Source organism: Labeo rohita, chromosome 21 (assembly GCF_022985175.1).
Source record: "Labeo rohita strain BAU-BD-2019 chromosome 21, IGBB_LRoh.1.0, whole genome shotgun sequence".
Taxonomy (NCBI): domain Eukaryota; kingdom Metazoa; phylum Chordata; class Actinopteri; order Cypriniformes; family Cyprinidae; genus Labeo; species Labeo rohita.
This window is the reverse complement of record NC_066889.1, coordinates 14,774,859-14,793,435: the sequence shown is the minus strand read 5'-3', so window position 1 is coordinate 14,793,435 and position 18,577 is coordinate 14,774,859. Positions and strand designations below refer to the sequence as shown.

The following is an 18,577-nucleotide window of genomic DNA, read 5'->3' as shown; positions in this document are numbered from 1 at the left end:
TTAGATAAAGGAACCTTGAGGATCCTGCATCCAACCATTCCAGCTGCTCCGCAATTTGACACTAAATCAATACCCCTGCACCCATGAGGAGAAATCTGATCTTTCCTTCTGGAGTCTCGAGGGCAGGAACACTACACCTGCCTATAATATCTAAATTCATCCTCTAGCAACCAGCCAATGGGCATGAAGCACAGCCACGAGTTTGTAAATAACATTCAGCCGTTCCAACAGGAAAGAGAACCCGGATGAAGACACAACAAACATGAACTCCACTTGACGCCCGTCAAAGAGTGAACTTGCAGCTTACAGCAACATCTTGGCATGAGTATGATTAAGTATGATTATAGAGAAGCTGGTAGTTATGAGGGAGGCATATTTTACATGTCAGTATGAAGAGCAGTTAAAACATCTTCAGAAAATGAAAAGGAGTCTTCTCACAGATCAATGTTTCAGCGTTGCGTCAAACATGCAGTGCTAATGTAACTGCTTAACCATGTAAATTTATGCATTTGATATTTATTAATTGATTATCATATAGAGATAGTTCTACAATACAAGCAAGCCAGTAAAACTTTTCCTAAAAGAAGATTCACTGCTTAACAAAAACACAATGTGACTGTTTGATTGACAGGTTGTTTGACACAAGGCTGAGGAAAGTCTGCGCCTCAGTAAGACAGCACAAGATATCGCACTGATATCAGAGGATAAATCTAAGATAAAAGGGGAACGCGGGCTGGTGACAGCACAGGGCGTTTTCCTACAACAGAACTGGCTATTATGTGCACTAGAACCTGAGCACAGTCGACCCTGGAGACCTTGCAAACATCACATTCCTTGTTCAAAGCACTGTTATGAAAGCTGACAGCAGGACGTCCTACTGAGGGAAAGTTTGAACCACTGATAGTGGTTTGAACATTATGAAAAGGCAAATTCGCTAACTCACACTGGGCTTGTCACATTGAAAGAGTGAAATATATGAAAGAACACAGATAAAAAAATAAAAATAAAATAAAATGTCCTAACCAAGAGTGACAAATCTCTTCTATATAGGCCATTCTGCAGAACTGGTGCAAAGTCAGAGTTGGAAACATCTTGAAAAGATGTCTTTTTCCTCAAATTTAGTATGTCAAATTGCATAATATCCAAGGTACACATTTCCAGTAACTGTATTTTCAGAAAGTTTTGGAATATTTGTCCTCTCCCCAAATCTGTCACTACCAAAGAAAGAAAGAAAAAAACTGTAATATATAATTCAATAAGAAGGGTTACACTGAACTATTAAGATTTAGCTTGTACCTTCCTTGTAATTTTTTTTGGTTATTTTATTACAAAGTTTCCAGAGGTAAATTAATAGCAATCAATATTACAATTTAAACAATATTTCAAGTGTTATTTATGAGATTTATTGCAGTTTAAATCCAATTTTTCTTTGCAAAAGGCAAAAAGTTGATCATACTAATTTCAATGTTAAGGATTCATTAGTCTGAATATACATTGAACCAAACACTATCATAACATGTTAGTTGATCATTCAGTATACTTACATTTTTGACAAAACATTCCATGTTTCGGTTGTGCCGAAAGTAGTGACAGTTACGTTTCGGTAGCGACCACATCACATTACAGATTTTGAACATGCATACTAAAACACTACAAAAATGTACTAAAATACTAAACATCTGCATAACTGTACTAAAATGGTTTATTTCCCCCAAATAAAGAATTGTGTATTTCCTTTTGTCACTACCGAAACAACGACGACATGTTTCGGTCGTGACTGTTAGGGCAGTGACAATTTTAGATACTTTTGGGCCCAGCTTAAAAATGCTAATCAGCACATGGTTACTAGCACAGTTCTAAACAGTTCTACACAGTTCTACACACATAAAAACTACATTTTATGGATTAACACCCAAAAAAAAAAAAACACAATGACACTACCATAACTTCACCAAATATTTCAGATTGTTACTGTTATATTAGCGACAATTTTTCAGACCAGCTCAAAGATGCTAATCAGCACGTTTAGCTAGTACAGTGGAATAACATCAAATGTTTCCGTCACTTTTGGGCCCAGCTCAAAGATGCTAATCAGGAAATGGTTAGCTAGGATATTTCTAAAGTTTTCACATATAAAAACTACATTTTATGGAATAACACCCATAAAAGCTATAATGTCACCACCGAAACTTCACCAAATGTTTTTGTAGTGACAATTTTAGATACTTTTGAACCTAGCTTAAAGATGCTAATTGGCAAATGGTTAGCTAGTACAGTTCTGAACAGTTGTACACACATAAAAACTACTTTTTATGGAATAACACCCCAAAAAAAACAATGACATCACTACCGAAACTTCACCAAATGTTTTGGTAGTGACAATTTTAGAGACTTTTGAACCTAGCTCAAAGATGCTAATTGGCAAATGGTTAGCTAGTACAGTTCTGAACAGTTGCACACACATAAAAACTACACTTTACGGAATAACACCCCAAAAAAAAAACAATGACATCACTAACGAAACTTCACCGAATGTCTTATGGTCGTGACAATTTTAGATACTTTTGGGCCCAGTTTAAAGATGCTAATCAGCAAATGGTTAGCTAGCACATTTCTAAACACTTTTACACATATAAAAACTAAATTTTATGGAATAACACCCAAAAAAAAAAAAAAAAAAAAAAAAAAATGACTTCACTACCGTAACTTCACCAAATATTTCAGATTGTGACTGTTATAGTAGTGACAATTTTACACATTTTTCAGACCAACTCAAAGATGCTAATCAGCACATGTTTAGCTAATACAGCAGAATAACACCAAAAAAAACAAAAAAAAAACAATGTCACTACTTTAACTTCACCAAATGTTTCCGTCATGACTGTTACAGTAATGACAATTTTAGATACTTTTGGGCCCAGCTCAAAGATGCTAATCAGCAAATGACTCGGGATTCTTTTGTGACATCACAAAACTCATAAGTCCAATAAGGCAATAAAAAGCTTTTATTCACATGGGCACTGACGCGTTGCGGGTAAATCGCCTTTATCAGGGTGTTTTGGTCTTGACTGTTTTGGTGATTACAATTTTAGATACTTTTGAACCTAGCTCAAAAATGTTATTCAGCACATGGCTAGCTAGCACAGTTCTGAACAGTTGACCACATATAAAAATGTAGAATGGCCCATTAAAATCTGATTTTGTTGTCCCAACCATAAAAAGCAACAGAGCATGTTGTCAAATACAGTTAGCCCCGCCCACAACAAATCTCACCTGTGCAAAATCCAGCTCCACATAACCATACATTAAACATCGGGTGAGACTGGCACATCATATTGCAGTTTCACGCAGTGATGTTGTAGCTGAATGAGACTATTTTTTTTTCTTCGCTTTTTTTTTCCAAGTTATGACTATGACTCAGTATGTACTGCCAGCCTTTGAAAACAGAAACAATTTCATCTGAAACGAACAGCCTGTGCTGTCATTAAGCTTATGAAAAAGCTGAACAATTCCAACTCGCTGATTACGACTTCCCTTCCCTCATCATTTGAGTATGTTGATTCCTGAATAAAATTTCATTTGTTGTACTAAGATTTATGTTATTCATATCCCATCTCTATATTTACACAAGGCCCTGCTATGTTTGCTGTTACAAGCAAACACTTCCAAAAGCAGATTCTCATCTAGCATCAATAAATAAAGCCACAAGCCAAAAATCACTGTTGTAAAAAGACTCCACGGATTCCAGAAACAAGCATTACAGATCCTGTGTAATCACTCTGAAATACTACACATTTATCTCCAGAAGCTGGAAAAGATAGTAGGTTCCAAAGCATCGGAGAGAGTGAACAAGCTGGCTTATTTCACTGGCTTGTTCTGTGAGTCACAAAGTCAATGTTCCTGACAAAATACCTGCGCTTTCCATTCTCCTCCTTTGACCAGTAACATTTCTTCTCCTGTTTGAGTCTTTATGTCTTCGCTTGACCTTTAGTTGGCAGATATTTCTTGAAAAAGGAGGTGATCAATTAAAAAAAATGCCTTAGAGATACGGTTTAAATGTGTGACAGATAAAGCTGGAATAATCTTTGACATTAAATTTACAGCAGACAGTATCTCTATGAAATCTGTTGATTATAAATGAGTCAGTTCTTGACAGAAATGAACAGGAAGTCTTCTCTTCACAGTGTCGGTTTATCACCCGGGTTATTATTTGTATCCAGATCTATGCAGAACAAACTGACATGCCCGCAGAGTCCAGGTGCGAGTCATGTCCAAGGACAGGTCACTGCTCATTAATTCAGCACTGCATCTGAGAGCTGACAAATCCCAGCATCTATACCTCCAAAAATAACTTTGCTTTGCAGATGGTTTGTCACAACAGACAAAAACGGTAAAGCAGACTTAAAATGTGTTTTCAAGTTGACCGTGCTGCACGATAGAGATCAGAGCATCACTCGGCAGAAGTCTCACAACACTTAGCCTACAAGAGACTTTTCTGTGACCTCCTCAGCGAGCAAGAAAAACACCACGAGATGGCCTTGAGATAGGCCTACTGTTAAACAAACAAGCAGCTTTCTATCTCCAATGTACATCAAAATATGGGAAGCACATTTCACGGCCTTTGCAGTCTCACAAAAGAAAAACACATCTTGGCGTGGGTGAGCATTCAAGAGAGGTTTGAGAAAGATGTGGGACAAGAAAAAAACAAAAAAAGAGGACATTGCAAACCCTATCAATAAAGCTCTTGAGAAACGTCTGGAGGTCCTGCATCTATCAGGAACAGAATGAAATCAGTCTGATGCTCCTCAGTCACCCCAGGCAGCTGGCTGGCAACAGCCACGATCACTTAGTGCCAGTGTCAAGTGCCAGCAGCTGATCAAAGAACATAGGCCAGCCTGTGGCATTAGGAAGCACTCCAGAAGAAAAGTAAACTTTACTCAAGTGTAGTTCAAGAGCAAAGAAAAGAGATTGCAAACAGCACGAAAATTCTGTTTTAAAACAGCAGTTTGGTCTTACCTTCATAAAATAGCAGAGTATGGCTGTGTTCCAAACCCTAGTGAGCGCCCTTGCTGTCTGCTGCCTACACTAGCACGGAATCTCATTAGAAACAAAACTGGAACTCTCTACATAGGCAACAGATTTAGAAGTTAGCATGTTGCTAAGCTAAAGACACATTACTCTATATACATAAAAACATTGCATTTTTGCATTGTCTATAAACTTAGATAAGTGTATTCTGGCATACATTAAATGCATACCTTCAAATTTGGCCAAAACAATAGGGCCCTATGATTTCCGCAATGCAGAAAACGTGGACAGAATCACGGAATCCAGTAGAGCTGCAAAATGATTAGTTGCGATTAATCAATTCAAAATAAAAGTTTGTTTACATATTATGTGTGTGTACTGTGTATACTTATGATGTAAAAAATACACACACACACGTTTGTTTTTGTGAATTGCGAGGACTTTACATAGACTTCTATAGTTTTTATAGTGACCAAACGATATTGTCTATCCCCTAACCCAGTCCCCACAATGTCAAAAATTTCAGGTTTTACTATCCTTGTGGGGACATTTGGTCCCCACAATGTAGCAAAAACAAGTACAAGTACACACACACACACACACACACACTCATGTATGAAAAATGTGTTAGATTTGTATGTAAAATATACTTACATTTCTATATCATATAAATTATATACAATTGTTTACATGCAAATACATACAATTAAAAAAAAAAAAAAAAACATACATGTGTGTATTTATAGTAGGGCTGACAAACGATTAATTTCATACAAACCAGTCTGAGTTTGCCTAATATATGTGTGTGTACTGTGTGTAATTATTATTATTATTTATAATTTTATATATATATATATATATATATATGTATAAGAGAAATATGTTATGTACAAAATATTTTTATTTATAATATAAATTATCTAAAAATTATATATCTATTAGGCAAACTCAGACTTTTATTTTGTATGCAATGAATTGTGATTAATCGTTTGACAGCCCTAATTTATAGATAATAAATATACACAGTAAACACATATAGTATGTAAACAAACTTTTATTTTGAATCGATTAATTGTGACTAATTGTTTTGCAGCTCTAAAATCCAGTCATAAAAATGGAATTTACCGTATAATGTGGAATGTCACGGAATGAGCTGTATTTTGGATGAATAAATCAAAAGAAGGTCTGTACACTTACATCAAAATGAAAATTAAGCCGCAAAAATACTATTTAAGTGTGAATCCTGCATGTTGTGTGTGTCTCTGTGTGAACAATAAACATTATTAAAACATTATTTAAGGAACATTTACCAGAAAAAAAGTTTTTTTTTTTTTTACCAGAATTTATTTACCAGAAAAAAAACAAAAAACATAGTATTTCTGAAAAATAAAAAAATTAATTAAATAATTAATTTAAAAAAATACATTATTATTAATTTAATCAATTAGAGATGCTTTTGATTACTAGAATATAATAAAACTATTAAAATGAAATCATTGGAAAAGTTAATAAAAAGCTGAGAATTTAGTAAAAATAAATAAATAAATAAATAAATAAATAAATAATTAAATAAAACTGAATTTGAGAAAAAAATAAAACGTATAAAATGTATTGCTGTTAAATTGTGCAAGTTTCATGATTTGACAGTTAATTGGACATGGTTTTTGATTAATGTTTTTTAATTTAACCAGTAAAACAGAGTGTAGAAAATTTAAAACAGAAAAAAGGATTCCAGAAGAATTAAAGGCATAGTTCACCCCAAAAAAACGAAATTCTGTCATTAATTACTCACCCTCGTGTTTTTCCAAACCCATCAGACCTTCACTCATCTTTGGAAAACAATTTAAGATATTTTAGATGAAATCCGATAGGAGAAAAACTGTTGAATAAAGTCGTTATTTTTGTTTTCTTTGTGCACAAAAAGTATACTCGTAGCTTCCTAAAATTACGATTGAAACTCTGATGTCACATGGACCACTTTAACTGTGCCTTAACCGTGGTAGGACCCTTGCCATCTATGCAGGATCAGAAAGCTCTCGGATTTCATCAAAAATATCTTAATTTGTGTTCAGAAGATGAACAAAGGTCTTGCTGGTTTGGAACAACATGAGTAATTTTGAGTAATGAGTAATTAATGACAATTTTCAGTTTTGGTTGAACTATCCCTTTAAAATGAAAAAAAAAAGAAAATGGAATTTGGATAAAAATAAAAAGGAATTTGGGAAAAAAAATAAAACATTTCACAGGGCCCTCCCTTCCAAGTTATCTTGGAACAACATTCATTTCATAATTCCAAACACACTATATTTGGTGTCAATATGTCAATGCCAAGTTTATAAAGTTGCTTACAAATGCCAAAGAAAGAATTCTACCATGAAAGACCTGACACTTTAACCCAGATTGGACCAATGAGATTTAACTGATGGCTGTTATTGCCTGAATGTGCCTATGAATAATTAATACGTTCAGTCTTTAATGATTAATTTATGAGTCTCAATCCATAGTATCACAGGTCTGTGCCCTCAGGAAGCAGTCCACTGGTGCTGAACAGAAAGCTGATGGTTTCTGCTTCCATGACATTTATTTTGAAATTCAATTCAACAGTCTTGGGAAAAAATTACAAGGGCTAATCAGCTTGATTAGAAAGAAACCGCATAACTTACCCAACGTAGAACTTACAAGTCTAATTTTGTTAAACAATGTTTTCAGAGTGCAGCAAGCAATGTTTATAAGGAATAAGGATGGTTTTAAAATGCAGTGTCAAGGATCAAGGACAAAAAGGGCTTTATGATAAATTTCCGAGACAGTAGAGATACAAGAGCAATCTTCTCTGTCAGACTGATAGATCTCACCGTTTTAAAAGGGCTCAAGTCAGACGTGACCCAGAATCTCTTGCATATGACATAAACACCTCTGGCAGTCGAAACTCATACTAAACTAGGAATAAAGTGCGGAAAAGGCCATTCGGCAAAGCAAGCCAGGACATTTCACCTTTAATGAAGCAAATCCTAACAGAGATAGCAGATAACATCAGTGTCGGTCTAGGAGGTTCTCTGTTGTCTTCCGATCTCAAACTGCTCCGTGTGTCCCAATTCTGTCAGGCGTGGTTTCACTCAAGATTTACATGGGTTTGGGAAAATCCTAGATCACAGCAAATGCTCTTTACCACATCACTCCAACTTAAAGTATCACATTTTAAATTAAAGTATTTGGCCATTTCATTTGATACGCTACTCAACAAAGATTTCAAATAACAGCTCTGTCGAATATGATGAATACTGACACAAAAGTTACAGTAAAATGGCTATTCGTTATACGTATACACGTGCACAGCACAGAAGTTACACCTCTGACTGTTTTAAGTAAGTCTACTCAACCGTAGGTTGTCTAATGGGTTACTAGACAACCAAACACTGCTTAAAAAAAAAAAAATACATTTTAACATTGTGTGTAAACATCACTTAAGACCAAGATAATTAGAATGCTTTGAAAAGACAGAGTGCAGTTAACATTTATACATTTCAGCTCTAAGCTAAATCTACAAGTTAGCTGTCATCGGCCCATTCATGACTCGTCAAACAGCTTAACACTTACAACGTGACCTTGTTTGACCCAATCTTCACATCCCAATCCAATTAAAGGTGCAAGAGATTATCTAAAGCAGCACATACTGTTTGAATTGAAGCCTCCCTGTTCAAATTACTCTGCAATCCTCAGAAGTTACCAATGATTTGCCAAAGAGTGAGAACTGAAATGTCTACATTTATTTCCAATCCCTTTAGTCGTAACGTTAATTGACGATGTTCATATAGGGAAGTCAGAAAGAATATCCTTAAAGAAAGTACTGAAACTATGCCATCAGGTTATACGCTATTAATTCCACCAACACTAATGTTTAAATTAGCACTGAGGAAGGACATACTGAACAGACAATAAAAACATAGTAGTATAGTATGTATGCAGCATCCATTTGCATTTCAGTCAAATTAGAGTTAACAGGAAGAATGAGCTGTCAGAGCGGAGACCAAAGATTCTCCACAGATGAGTCATCCTTCAAATTGCTCTTTCCCACAGCTGGAGCATCAAGCCCGTATGCTTGCTGTGCTTCAGAAGGTTACACTGAATACGACAATCACAGAAGCAATTTATATCAAGTGTGATTTCAGGAGCTGATCAAGGCACAAGACTGTTTGAATAAATTAAAGAAGGTTCTTTCAATAGCAACAGGTCTACTGACGTGACAGAACATGGAGAGTCTTCTGCCTTTGAGAATACATCTATATTCAACAAGAACCAATGAAATCAAACATATACCAAAAGCAAGCACAATTTTCGCAAAACTGCACTAAAAAAGCAGCTATATATTTTCTAGTTCCCAGGATGTTTTGAGTCACAAATACTAAGAAATGATAAAACTAAATAAAATCCCATGTTGAACAGAATTCCCTCAAATGCTTTTCCAACTAATAAAACATAGTTGTCTGAACAGATCATTTTACTTAAAAAAAAAAAAAAAAAATATTGCTGAAATGTTGAAAGGGTTACTCCAACCCAAAATGAAAATTTTGCCATTAATCACTTACCCCCATGTCATTCCAAACCCGTAAAAGCTTCGTTTGTCTTCGGAGATCAATTTAAGATATTTTGGATGAAAGCCAGGAGGTTTGTGACTGTGCCATTGACTGGCAAATAAATACCACAGTCAAGGCCCAGAAAAGTATGAAAAATGTCATCAAAATAGTTCATCTGCCATCAGTGGTTCAAGCATAATATTATGAAGCTGCGAAAATAATTTCGTACGCAAAGAAAACAAAAATAATGCCTTTATTCAAAAATTCATCTCCTCCATGTCACCGTTCCATCATTTTGGAGAGTATCGTATCGACGCAAACAGCGTACACTGTTTTGTATGTTTCCTACATTTATTTACATTTTGATTTGAACGAAAACAGCATATCCACGTATCCGGTTTTCATCCTAAATATCTTAAAATGTGTTCCGAAAATGAACAAAGCAGGTTTACAGGTTTGGAACGACATTGGAATAAGTGATTAATGACGCAATTTTCATTTTGGGGTGGAGTAACCCTTTGTAAGCCAACATTGCTACATGAATATATTGTGCAACTGGACAGTTTTGCCGTTTGTTGTTGTTTTGTCATATTGTTAGTAGTATTGTCAAAAGTACCGACGTCAGTAGATTTACCCAAATGGTAAATCAGTTTACTATATGTTGAACAAAGAAATCTGTAATCTGTAATTGATTCATGTACTGGCTGAATAAAGCACTTGGCATTTAATGAATGAGCAAATTCAAACTGATAAAAAGAAGTATTTAAGACAATTTTTAGGATAACTGAGAGTACCTAAAAAATTGAATGCATCGAATGCATTGAATTGATGGAAGGTTCACTCAAAATAAGAAAATTCTGCCATTATTTACCCTCATGTCATTCCAAACATGTAAAATCATTGTTCATCTTCAAAACACAAATTAAGATATTTTTGATGAAATCTGAGAGCTTTCTGACCCTACACAGATAGCAACGCAACTAACACGTTCAAGGCCCAGAAAGGTAGTAAGTAAGTAAAGGTAGTTTTTTTTTTATGTGCACAAAAAATTATTCAAGTAGCTTCATAAAATTAAATTAGTGGTTTAACCACTAATGTCACATGGACTATTTTAACAATGTCCTTACTACCTTTCTGGGCCTTGAACGTGTCAGTTGCGTTGCTGTCTATGCAGAGTCAAAAAGTTTTTGGATTTTATCAAGAATATGTTAATTTGTGTTCCGAAGTCTTACGAGTTTGGAACAACATGAGGATGAGTTATTAATAACAGAATTTTCATTTTTGGGTGAACTAGATCTGAGAAGATTTCTCAGCGTGTAGATACACTCTGTATTGGATTTTATTACAGAAAACTGTAATAAACAGTGCGAACGTTCCCAAGGTATCAGAGTTTTGTGCAGGGGAGCTCCTCGGCACACCATGTTGCCAATTGAATACCGAATGAGAACTTCTTTTGTCAAAGCTTCCTCATTATCCCCCATTGTAGGAATTCCCTGGCTATTCTCCAACAAGCTCTCTCAATGTGGGAATTGTTTATACGCAAAGAATCCATAAGGAATTCCAAAGTATCTCTACATAGTGAAGACCAATGGAGATGCTTTTCATGCTCTGCGCACACTCGCTCGCTCAGCTAGAGTGTGGAGGTCAGGGGACGAACCGATGTATGAGATTCCAGCAATTAATGGACATGCAGCCTGGAATGACAAAGCCCTCATTCCCGCACAATGCGTCCTTAGCCCTCGGAGCTGGGGGTTAGAGTTCAGCCAAGGCTTTGTGTGTGGCAGCACTGATTGTCCACAGACAATGAATCCTTTGATTGAACTGCAAACTTTTCAGTCGCTGAGAGGATGAGTTGAAGTATGGTCTCGTTTGCCAAATGTGCGAGGTTATGTAAGCAGTAGGAACATTTCGGAACTTTACAGGAAAATAGAGAACTTTGTTTGGTTTTGCTGGGTTATTGCAGAATATTAATGAGAATATTGTACTTGGAGTTGTCACTGGTGATTATTAGAAATTGGTTGATTATTCTGACGATTAACGGAGTAACTGGATAATTATAATAATTTTTTTGTGTTAGTAAAAAAAGCAATGAGTCAATAATAATAATCAAAAGGAAGTAATCATATGGTTTTACTTAACAAATTGTTAAAATACATAATGTATTATAAACAACTGAGCAAATGTACATTACACATTATAACAAATGCCTGCAGAGGGCACCAAAGGCCTGACGATTGTTTTTACACTTTACAGTGCAATCAAATCCTTTAATTTGACATTAGTTAAATATCGAATAGACAACATTTCATTCAAATGTCAACTTAATCTTTAATATCTGGCATTCTTTATGGCAGAAATGCTGCAGACACTATCATTTCTTGAATATCAGAACGTTCAAACTCAAGTGTGAGGATTTGAGCTTTTATTTTAAAATTCTGATGAACAGTTAACATATTGAGAAAGATACTGATGTATTTTCCTGTCTTTGCATAGGTTTATAAATGATTTACCTTACAAGTCTGATAAAACGGCATTCCCAGATGAACGTTATAATAAACCGTTGAACGTTATAATAAATTATAATAAAATAAAGTTTGTTATATTATATCATGCAGCCTTGAAAATCAGTCTAATAATGCGTTTCATGGATTCTCATTTGTGAAATGCACCACTTCCGGTATTCTGTTGGTTAATTGACATGTCAAGAATTTTTTTTAAATCAAGTACACAAATTAAATCAAGGAATCGAGACAGCCCTAACTGTACTATAAACTACTGCTCACAAGTTTGAGGTTGAATTTTTAAAATGTTCTGCAAAAACGTCACCAAGGCTGCACTTTCAAAAACACAGTAAAAACTCTTTTAAAACTGTGATACTGTGAAATATTATAATTCAAAATAACTATGTTCTATGTTATCATATTTTAAAATGTAATTTATTTCTGTGATGGCAAAGCTAAATTTTCAGCGCCCATTACTCCAGACTTCAGTGTCACATAATCCTTCAGAAATTATTCCAACATGGTGATTTGGTACAATTAGTAATTTTTTTTTATTATTATCAACAATGAAAACAGTTGTGCAGCTTAACATGTTTGTGGAAACCGTGAAATACTTTACATTCAATATTTACTGAAGTCTAAACTTTTAAATGGTAGTGTATATTTTATATATATATATATATATATATATATATATATATATATATATATATATATGAAGAGTTCAGATGCAAAACCAGCTAAAAGCCATCTTGGTCAAAAATGAGATAATGATGCTGAGTGAATGCTCTCGACACATATTATACGTCCATCAAATACTTTTTCTTCAAACTCGCTAAAATACCAGCCTCAGCCCAATCAGAAGTACCAGTACTTACATCTGAGCCCGATAAAAATGCATTTTTTAAAGAAAAACGTCAAATGGATTTAGCTGGTATCTGAACTCTTCATATAGATTTAGCATTACCACTACTAAGGACTATTTTTTAGTCCTGAGTAACCAGATTCACTTCTTGCAAGTTTGTAAAGGCAAAACATGATGAATGGCACATAGCCATCACATCAGTCAGCTAGGGCTTGCACTTACACAAGCATTTTGAGCTGAGCATCCACAACTATTAATGAAACTGCTCTGCAAAGTGCTTAGAAAGCTGCTCCCACCAGCATGACATGGACGAAGTGTTTCAAAAGCTAAACACAAACAGGTAAACAGCAACACACACGTTTAATTTGCTGACACAACGTATCTTTAGGGATGACAGCAGGAGATAATGATATGGTTGAGAACAGCGCACATTTCCCCGTGGTTAAAGGTGAATTAGTTCTTTGCACAACACTTTGCTCAATGTCTCTTCCTCATGTTTTCTCAAAGGCGGACTGATGTGTCTGTTTAGTTAAGCTGCAATGCGTCAGCCTAATTCAAACATCCTTCAGCTCTGAGGTTCTCCTAAAACCTCTCAAATAAGCAGCCAAATTACAGCACTCATATTCCCTGCCATCTTCAGATGGCACTACGCTTTTGCAAGTCCCTGTCGGAAAATTTTACATTTGACCGTGAGCGAGCATACAGCCCTTTAAAATCCAAGCAGAACTAATTGGTTAGTTGTTACACAGTGAACAATATTTTTTTAAGTACTAAAAAAAGTGGAAAAAGCCATTAGTTTTTGTCTGGAACACTCCAAATTTCTTTTCCCAACTATGTCAGAATACCCTAAATGGAATTTAAGTCTTGCAGAAGTGGGCTAACTTTGCATTAGCACTGCTATTTGAAACAACATGCCCATTCAACTGAAAATATCAATGAATTCCTATCAGAAAGAAACTTCTGTTTGTTCCAGAGAGGTGAATCACACTAGTAAATCCATCAAAAAGAAAGGTTTGTATAATATCTACCTCCTCACAATGGCTGTCTGAACAGCACAGCCTTATGTTATTCTGTTTTGCATGTGTTTGCATAGACTTACAAAGCAAACGCTGTTCACATCCAGAGATTCCAAGGCCATTAATTCAAACTCAAACTATCAGCCACTAATGTATGTGAAGAGAGAGAAAGAAAAAAAAAAATGAAGAAACACAGACAGCAATATGCTTATTTCAATGCGAAGATTTAAATTCTTTCCTCATTTCGCAGAGCAGTGTGATGACCTGAAGGCATTCACCAAGTACACAAGAAAAAATGCAATCCCCTCCACATAAGGAAAACAGATGGCTGCTGGAGAGAATCGAACGTTAATATTACAACACACCCCGTATCATTCTGATGTGGCTGACACTGTATCTTGAATCACATATGCTGTTTTCACCAACACAAATTACGCTTAGTCTACCGAGAGAGATTCATTTCCATTTAAGGATATTACAGAAAATCTAAACTTGCTGGCTTTTATCTCATGACAAGCCCTACAGCATTTAAAATAGCTGGAAAGCAAGTATGGCTAAATGTTAATCAAACGCCAAGCTCTTCAATCAAAAGACTAAACGACATCTGAAAATATTAAAAAAGAGGGAGGAAACATGAAGTCACAGGCATTAGAAAGCCAACATAAACTTATGATAGCACACTTCCCATCTTCTACAGTGATGCATTGCTTCTAATACTTCAAGATCTAATAGAAAGAATCACATGTATGGATGGAAACGTTCCAAACCTTTCTATCAAGAGCAATACGTGTAACACATTTTGTAATGACCTTACAAATGTGCATTCAATTTGTATTCGTGCAGGGAGTGTCTTCGCTAGTTATGTAGGTCAGATATCAATATCTTATCCCACACTGCCTGTCTGAGTTAGAGAATAGATGAACTAATGAAATCAGACTTTGATCTCATGCCGTTTGGGAAAGAAAAGCTTCAATAGTGCGTTACAAAAAATGAATTCAATATGAGAGCTTTTCTATGAAGTGGTTGCTTCGGCGGTGGGTTTACGCAATAACAATTCAGTCCAATCACATCCATGCAACATATGTTATCAGTTTGGATGCTTATCTTGCTCCTTACCTTCAATTATACTGTCATTTAAACAGTTAATGTGTTATTGCTTGTTATCAGAGTTGTAGTATATGACCATTTCATAGAGTTACGCATCATCGTTCTGCAAATAATCGCTGTTGGAGTAGCATGGAATTTGCATTCTACTGATGCAAGAAATTGGAAAGATGAGAGGAAAGATGAGAGGAAATATGAGCGGCATACGACCACTGTGCCAATCAATAACAGTTCATTGCTTCAGCAACTATTCAAATCTTAATGACAACTCATGGGATGAAAAATATAATAGTCAATAGGAACTTGAACTGTTCTGTTCGAAAAATCTTTTTTGTGTGTGTGTTCGGCAGAAGAACGAAAGTAATAGAAGTTTGGAACAAGATGAGGGTGAGTAACTGATAAAAGAATTTTTATTTTTGGGTGGACTATCTCTTTAAAATGAATCAGGCTAGATTAGATGAGGTTGGTCTTAGTAAGACTGGAGAGAAATAATGAAACAATTAATGAAAGCTGTATCACAACACAGGCTAGAGCCCAAGCTATACATATACATATTGCTGTAATTCTATCACCAAAATCAATATTTTGAGCTCAGCACCAAGAGCACAGAGCTGCTTTAATATGCACACAGATGCCTCCAGCTGACTCTACAGGCTTAATGTCAAGTCTGGGAATCTTTCAGAGACTGTAATACAATTTAGGATTCACATCATTATTTTTCAAAAGCAAAGTGGCTGAGAGGAGAGCATTTTTCACTGTCTAGCGCATGTATAACAATCAGAGTTCGGTTTAAAATATTGATTCGTGAATGCAAAATCCCTCAGACCAAAAAACGAAAGCCAGACCTGAATGTACTGCAAGCGTACACAAACTCTCATCTGTAAAGACTAATGGTTAGATAAAGATGCATATATGTGACCCTGGACCACAAAACCAGTCTTAAGTAGCACGGGGATATTTGCAGCCATAGCCAAAAACACATTGTATGGGTTAAAATGATCATTTTTTCTTTTATGCCAAAAATCATTAGGATATTAAGTAAAGACATTGTGCACATTTCCAAACATAAATATATCAGAACTTAATTTTTGATTAGTAATATGCATTGCTAAGAACTTCATCTGGACAACTTTAAAGGCGATTTTCTCCATATTCAAATTATTTTGCACCCTCAGATTCCAGATTTTCAAATAGTTGCATCTCTCAAATTATTGTCCTATCCTAAGAAACCCATACATCAATGGAAATCTTATTTATTCAGCTATAAGAGTACACATTTCGAAAAATTGACACTTATGACTGGTTTTGTGGTTCAGGGTCACAATATATTGTATTAAGTACAGGATAGGGTAAAAAAAAAAAAATGTTATATAAAATGTTATATATAACAACCTCATTGCCATAACTAATTATGAAACACGAAAGGTACCGTCTTGAAAAGCACTTCTTTTTTTGACTGTTTCTATTTGTATATCTCATCTTAAAGGGTGATTTAACGACAACATCGAGCGACAATGTACTAAGTTTATGCACCCTTAAAAGTAGGCTACAGAATAAACAACCCAGCTCGCAGAGACTATACAGCATGTAACGTTAAATTAATATTAATATTACATTCTAATCGATTCCTACATCCAGTGCACACCAGTATATCGACATGTAATATGCAAACGGCAGAAAATATCATCGAGCATAATGTATAGCTATTTAGCAGAGTTTATTATAGGAGGACATGCGAGCGCACACGCGCGCACGTATATTCTAACCGCTTCACTTTCCCCATTCGTGCAAGCGTTTCACTATCAAGTTATGAATAAATATCACGGTAACCCGTTATGTTTAAGTACTTACCGGTGGTAGAATACTGTAAATAATCGAGAAAATGAATATTGGGGTGTCAGTGTAGCTCAGCACCGCTCTCTCCAGTGATCCTCCACGAAGACCGCAGCGAGCCAGCTGAGAAACCCAGTGCCAGAGAGTCGCATCGTGAAATGAAGAGATTTAAACGGAAAAGACCAAAAAGTCCAGGCGAAACTGGATTGTGCTGGAGAGAATTGCACTTCAGAGAGATGAAATCATAAAGGTTCATTAAAAATCTCCTAGTGGGGAAGGGGTTTGTCGAGCTAGCTTTGCAGCTAGCTACAACCAACCAGCTGTTCGCGCGGCGCTCCTGACTGAACTTTACAAAAATATGACTGAATATGTGCCTACATCTGTCACGTATCTGCCGTCCATGTTAATGTTTGCGGATATTTGAAGAGAGGTGTGCTGTCTTGTCGGCTGAGCCACGCGTACCGCCACTTGCCATGGGAGACTTCGATTCAACATTCAAAAGCGTGACCGCGCAGTGGTGTTCTATGCGCGTCACCGTGAGCACATAAGTGCGATTGGCGCAAAAGTCCAGATGATATTATCAGGGCTGAAGCACCATTAAATATTTCCCGTTTTATGAGCATTTCTTGTTAGATCTCGATGTACGCCTTTTTCAGGTCATGAAACTGTCGTACAGTGCTCGTTTTATTTAAATATTCAGGCTCTGACTGTTACAGTAGGCTGCATATTAATCATGCAAGACTTTATATAGCCTACATTGGTCATACATTACAATTTATGCAGTAAGTGTAAATCATGATTGTAATAGAAAAATAAATTACACTTACAGCACTGTTAAATCCAGTTGTAACAAGGAGCAAATTAACACACAAATTACTGATTCCTGAGTCTACTGGGACTAAACGGGCTACAGACCTGAAATAAATATCAGCTACATAAATAATGTGTTGAATATTTATTATTAATAATTATAAATCTGGAATTCACTTTAATGAATGAATGAATGAATTGGGTGCACAAATGCTTTAGAGCTGATCTTCAGCTCCATCTATTGAACTGACAGCACAGTCAGACAGTAAATCCTGTGAAATAATCATATTTGCACATCAGGCATACATTAAATGTTTAACTGGTGTTGTTAATATCACCATTTTAAAATAAGCAAAATTATTTTAAAATCCCAAGATGTTTACACTCTGACTAATCATCTGTATATTATGTTATACTTACATACTTTGTCTTGTTTTTATATATTATGAATACTACTATATACTTATTATATGGGAAAAAATAAATTTATATGAAGAGTTAATTTGCAAAAACAGATCAATTTTCAAAAATCATGTATTTTTCATTATGCATTCCAGTTAATCTCAATCAAACTGCAGTTGGGTTATTTTGATTAAACTAAAAATAACTAAAAATATGACTAACACAATAAAATACAATTAAAACATGACAACATTAAAAAAACATGATTTTTGCAAATAAACTCATATATATCTGACAAAAGATGCATATTGTTATTACTGTTTTGATTAAGTTTAATATAATTTAATGTATCTGAAGTATTAGGTTATGATCTGAGATTTTTTTGCAATCACCTCATTCATTTCAGGTATTAATCTTTCACAACTGCCTTTTCGAAAACAAATTTAA

At 35.3% G+C, this 18,577-nt stretch overlaps 1 protein-coding gene across 3 annotated transcripts in view; it reads right to left on the bottom strand.

The window, feature by feature from the left end:
- arhgap32b (Rho GTPase activating protein 32b) overlaps nucleotides 1-17,414 on the bottom strand; it is a 122,992-nt gene extending 105,578 nt beyond the window's left edge. For all 3 annotated transcript variants that reach the window (XM_051093240.1, XM_051093241.1, XM_051093242.1), the window contains exon 1: nucleotides 16,937-17,414. The gene's annotated coding sequence lies outside the window, so the exon portion shown is untranslated. The remainder of the gene's footprint in view (nucleotides 1-16,936) is intronic.
- Between the last annotated feature and the right edge of the window lie 1,163 nt (nucleotides 17,415-18,577).